The 5,924-nt window shown below is 37.7% G+C and overlaps 1 non-coding gene across 1 annotated transcript; it reads left to right on the top strand.

Annotated features, from left to right (window-relative positions):
* Nucleotides 1-877: 877 nt before the first annotated feature.
* LOC126019855 (U6 spliceosomal RNA) lies at nt 878-983 on the top strand. The gene has a single exon (XR_007499472.1). It is a non-coding gene; the product is annotated as a U6 spliceosomal RNA (small nuclear RNA).
* The last annotated feature ends 4,941 nt before the right edge of the window (nt 984-5,924 follow it).

A 5,924-nucleotide genomic window follows, 5' to 3' on the forward strand; every position in this document is an offset into this window, starting at 1 on the left:
GAACAACAACTTCTGCAGGATGTTTGGTGTTTTCAGAAACCAAAATACTGTCATAAGGACTGATGAAGTTAAATGGAAATAATTGATTTTCTTTTTTAAAAAAACAAAAAAGGCTATTCTCTACAAACCCTTTTTCTTCTTTCATATCTACTTCTTCATGTCCAAAGATAAACTTTCTCTTCATTCAACTGGCCTTAGCATCACTGAATCAGAACACTTTCGGTGAAAGATATACTACTTCATTTTGTTCTCCAATGTTTATACCGTAGGTCCAAGCTTACAGATCAAAGTGATCATAAGGATAAAATTAAGGAGAAAGCAATAGATGCAACTCATATGAGATGTTGAAAATAACAAGACAGAGGCTGAAGATCAAGAGCCTGCGAATCTTGGAACAGAGGAAGAGAAAGAGAGTTGAGAGAAAAGACGGAGTAGATGCTGGCAGATTCTGTTCTTAAATATTTCTACGTCTAGGATTTTGTATGTGCTTGAATAAAGCCATTGACACTCCGACATTTTCCCCCACTTCAAAGCATCTGTTAATTTCATGCCTCCTGAAATTTCATGCTTCTTAGAAAGTGAACAATAATGAGGGAAAAAAATAACAAAAATTATGGGAAGGTTATCCCAATAATCAGCTTTCCCTATTTTAGTAATCGCCTTCTACATCACATTTATTTTAAGGACGTGGTCTTTTGCATGTCATTGGAGCCACACATTAAAAGAGAGAGAGAGAGAGAGAGAGAGAGAGAGAGAGAGAGAGAGAGAGAGAGAGCAAGGGAAAACACAGTATAACAAAATTTAAAAATAAAAAAAAAGTCTCCTGAGCAAGAGATCGGGGATGGCTTGGAGGGAAGGGTTAAAAACATTCTGATTAGTGCTCGCTTCAGCAGCGCATATACTAAAATTGGAACGATACAGAGAAGATTAGCATGGCCCCTGCGCATGATGACACGCAAGTTCGTGAAGCGCTCCATATTTAAAAAGAAAAAAGAAAAAAAAAAGAAAGAAAACATTTAGATTAGCTGTCTAGAGTAGAGAAAGTATTATCATTTACCATATATTCTCATGTTACTAAGACTTGTGGCTGAGTATTTCTTGCATTTCAGTTTTCTAGAAAATCAAGATCTCTAGATTTGAGGATACATTTTGTTATCTCCATAAAGACTCTATTGAGATAGCAATTATCCTAGATTGTGTGTCTTTGGAGAAATCATTTTAAGCCTATTTATAAAAGATATGCCTTGGCACTACCAAAGTATCAATATGTCTCTCCCACAACCCGTCGCACTGTCTTCTCCCATGTTCATCCCTCTTTCTCATGCTTCCCTCCTCCAGTAGCTACACCCTATTTTCTACTATCTATGGGCTTGTTTCATTTAGTGTAAGAACTCTTTATAAAAATTTTTTCTCTTTGACCTCCATTCCCCACTCCCACTTCATCCCTTCACAAGTATTCTTGTACCTTTAAAAAGGGGAGATTCCAGGGGATAACCCAGGCTTGTTAGCAGTGAGTATTCTTTTGGAGTTAGAAGGCAGAAAGAGGTGAAAGCCCAGGTTTTTAGCTTCTGGAGATTTCTAAGGGCAAAGGTAGGAAGAATCACACACACACACACACACACACACACACACACACACACACACACACACACACACACACACACACACACACCTGAGCCTGTAGCAAAGGTGTTGGACGGAACTGAGTCCACAGAGTTCCAGGATCCAAGAATGGACACAAACTCAGGCAGGAAAGGAGCTCTATCTCAGACCCCCTCCCTGCACCCACACTGCATTCCCTGTGAGTAGCCAAGAGCTTGAAGGCTCTGCATGGCTTTGCACCTCCCTGCGCCCCGTTGTCCTCGTGCATCATCTGCTCGCGCAGCTGCACTCGAAGTCACGCTCTGGGCCACAACCGCAGCATTGGGACCTCGCCAAGGTGGGATAAGGGGCGGCCCCAAAAAAACACCACCGACTTCCCAAGGACTGAAGCCTGGATTCTCAGAATAGAAAGGTCAGAAACTCGGGGTCCACCTTTAGGTTTATGCCTCTTTAGCCATCCATGAAGTTCCTCAAATGAATGGAAGAGTCGGTTCGGGTCCCCTGAGGACAAGAGTTGCCAGCCTTAGCCTTTCTTTGTGTCTCTGTTCTTGCAGCCATTTCTCTACATCACTCTAGGACAATCCAACGGGGACACTGGCTGCTGAAAAAAACAATCAATGATATGACATTTCCTTTTTTTTTTTTTTTCTTCACCACTTTTCTGTTTTTTGGAGGGGCAACTCTGCTTTTAAGAGTTCGTGAATTGGGGGAAATAGAAGGGAGGATTTATAAGGCAAAAATTTAAAGACAAGGCTTTAAATTCCAGTTATAGTTATAGATAATTCTGGGGGGGGGGGCACAAATGAGCAAGACTTATCAGATCTTATCAGTATAGAGAGAGAGTACATTGTCACTGTTATCTGAGGAAGATTGAGGGTGGTTTTAAACATAAAGATTTTTTGATTACAGGAGTTTTATTTTTAAAAGCCAAGCTCTTACTCATCAGTACTGGAAAGATACACACTTTCTGCTTATGTTTGTTTATGTAATAGGAACGCATGAAGTCAGTTAGATTTCCAAAAGAAATAGAAACCAGAAAGTCAGACATTCTTGGAAACACCTATTTCTCCATCTCTACTTTTTTTTTAATGTTTATTGTGGTAAAAGTGAATTACAAATCTTTCACAGTGATATTTAAGGCACATAGTGACAATGAGTGAGGGGTATTCCCACCATTAGTGTTGTCCTCCATCAACTCCTGTTCCCAGCATGTATCCCACATCTTTCTCCTTTACCCCCCTTAATACTAGTGGAATTGTTCCCCACTTGTACAGTTTGTTGTAGATTGGGTATCGTTTCTGTTGTTGTTGACTTTGGATTTGGTATTCAAGCCTGATCATTTTTTATTTCCACCAGATGAACATATGGCTGACTGGTCTTGGACCATGGGAGGGAGGGGAGGGAAAAAGGCAAACAAAAAAAGAGAAAAACTAGGATGAGTTCATCTAGCTGTTGTAAATATCCATTTAGAAGAAAGAAGGGAAAAAAGATTAAAAAGGTAACAAAACAAAACAAAACAAACAAAATAAAAAGGGAGTAACAACAAAAGTACAAAAAGAATAAACCAAAAACCAAAACCATCAGCTAAGAAAAAAAACAGACCAGCAACTTCTTAAAAGGGTTGTGTTTCTTCTTTTTTTTCTAATCTCTACTTTTTTTAAATAAATTTATTTTTAATTATGAGAACAAAAATGCAAAGAAAGAAGACAAGGTAAAGTTACAGTGGAAGGACAATCACCCATAAACAGAATTCTTAGAAGAAAACCCCTTGCTGATCCCTTAATTTTGAACTTTCAGCCAAAGAACATTAAGAAAAGTAAAATAGAACCCATGTACAATTACTTAGTCCCTCAAGTCCCAAGATTGTAGTATATTATAACATTTCTTAGCAGTACACAAAGCAATCTAAGGCCATAAAACTTATGTAACTCCTTAAACTTTGAAGGCATAGTATTGTCTTACATTTCCTTGCACATGCATATTAGTTTAAGTTAACCTCAAAAGTTTAAGTGGGTTTTTTTTTTAAGGATTAGAGTCAAAGGAGCACCGTAAAAATGGTTAGAGTTGCAGTTTCTGTTTGCATAGGCCCACCAAAATATGAGGGGCATGGAAAGGAAAAGCCTTGGCCTAAATACAAGGAGACCCTATCCCTGAAGTTTCCTGGCAGAAGACCAACTCTAGTCTCCAGGCAAACTAGTTTGTCCAATCCAAGTCATTGTAGTGCCAATACACTTTTATTTTTCAGTCTCTGTTGTTGGTATCATGTTTCTGTATTAAAGATCCTGGAATCTGCATATCCTAAATTGAAGTCAGGATGGTGTAGAACGTCCTCTAGTTTCACCTCACAATAACAGGGCAATGCAGAGAGCTCTGTTCTGTAAGCAGGTCGTTGTTGTCAAGTCTTCTTAGTGTTGAGGGAAGTCTCTTTTGAGCAGGTCAATGTCAGAGCAGTGGTAGGGTCTTCCCTGGTAGAGGCCAATCTCTACTTTTATCTGAATTTCAAAGCTCACTTTCTAGAAAACACTGTTCATCAGGTACTGCTGCTACTGCTCCAAAAGGAGACACAGATATGCTACTGCTCTATATACCTTTGCATCTTTTCATCAAGAGACCAGCCCAAACAATCCAAGAATGTGTGTATGTTACCTTTGACCTAATCCCTAGTTTTAGGGAAAATTTTGCAGAGAATAGTCTTGGGAAGACTGATTGAATTATACAAACCTCCTACCCCCCCCAAAAGACTTTCTGTGATTTTAATAATAGCCTTTGAGAGTTTTCTCATATTTGTAGAACACCTGTATCTGTAGTCTCTGGAGCTTGTAGAATCTTCTAGAGCTATGATTTTTTCTGCAACTTTCATGCAACTCCTAAAGATATATATGTAATCTAGGTTCTGTCTGTCAGTGTCCCTGCACAAAGTTTAATTTAGAAGAAACATGATGGAGCCAAGCAATCAAAGCAAGCAAAAGTTCATTTCTGGGCCCAGTGAATCTGTGGATTTGGGTTATTTCTAGAGCACTTGAAAGATGGAAACAAACACTTTATATTATTAGTATATTTCAACCTAAGCAAAACTGGATATTTTCAGAAAAGAGTAATTGATGGTTTGATTATTTTTCCTCTGTGAACTATAGCGCAGTGAAAAATTAGAAGTTTAAGTTGGTGATTTTTCCTCTGTCTTAATTTCCTTCACAAATAATCACCATAATTCATCTCCATGTTTTCCTACAGAAAAGAATTACTTTGTCCTACCACCTTCCTAATGGACCTTAATGAAAATGCCACCAAGTATACTACATCTAAAACTGAAAGCAAAAATGTTGGCGGTAAGAACTAAATGCTATATGAATTAATTACTATAGAATTAAATTTTCTAAATATAAAAGGGAGAAAATATTGAAACCTATATTCTAAATTTTTCAACAGCAGATTTACAAAAATGTCCTGAAGTGTTTATGCCATGTTTGCATTTTTCATATGTAATTTAAACATGTATTTGCCAAAAGTAGGTTAGAGTTCAAACTAGAAATATAATGAGTATATCAACTCTGTGAATTAAATCAAAACCATTCCAATTTTGTAAACTATAAAATATGTCAACTTTGCATATTATTAAACAAGCCCTATATGCCCTGATATATTATTTCAGAATAAGATGATGACATGATCTTAAGTGAGCTTGATCCTATTGTGGGAACTTAATTTAGAATAAGCTTCAGACAGAGAACTTATTGCACAGAAGGCCTTAGAGAAACTCTGTTCTTGATATCACCTTCATATGTCCCCAATCAATGCCAATCAAATATAGCCTCTTAGATTCTTTGGCATTAAATTTTGGATGATGAAATCATATTAAAAATCAACAACACTGGGGCCAGAGAGATAGCACAGCGGTGTTTGCCTTGCAAGCAGCCGACCCAGGACCCAAGATGGTTGGTTCAAATTCCGGCATCCCATATGGTCCCCCGTGCCTGCCAGGAGCTATTTCTGAGCAGATAGCCAGGAGTAACTCCTGAGCACTGCTGAGTGTGGCCCAAAAACCTAAAAAAAGAAAAAATCAACAGCACTGAAGCTGCCAGAAAGAGTTCCCTAAACAGAAGTGTATTACTCCTTTTTATTTTATATTTCATACCTATATCTTATATTTAGTTGTGCTAGGAGCAATAAATTTAAACTTTCTTTCCTTCATCCCCTATATTATACATATATATAATATTAAGATCTGGATCCTTAGGAATCCCTATCTACATATTGGCCTAGGAATTGAGAAGAAATAATTGAAATATGCCTGGAAATAAATATTTCAGTACTGGCCATGTGTA

This window comes from Suncus etruscus, chromosome 9 (assembly GCF_024139225.1).
Source record: "Suncus etruscus isolate mSunEtr1 chromosome 9, mSunEtr1.pri.cur, whole genome shotgun sequence".
NCBI lineage: Eukaryota > Metazoa > Chordata > Mammalia > Eulipotyphla > Soricidae > Suncus > Suncus etruscus.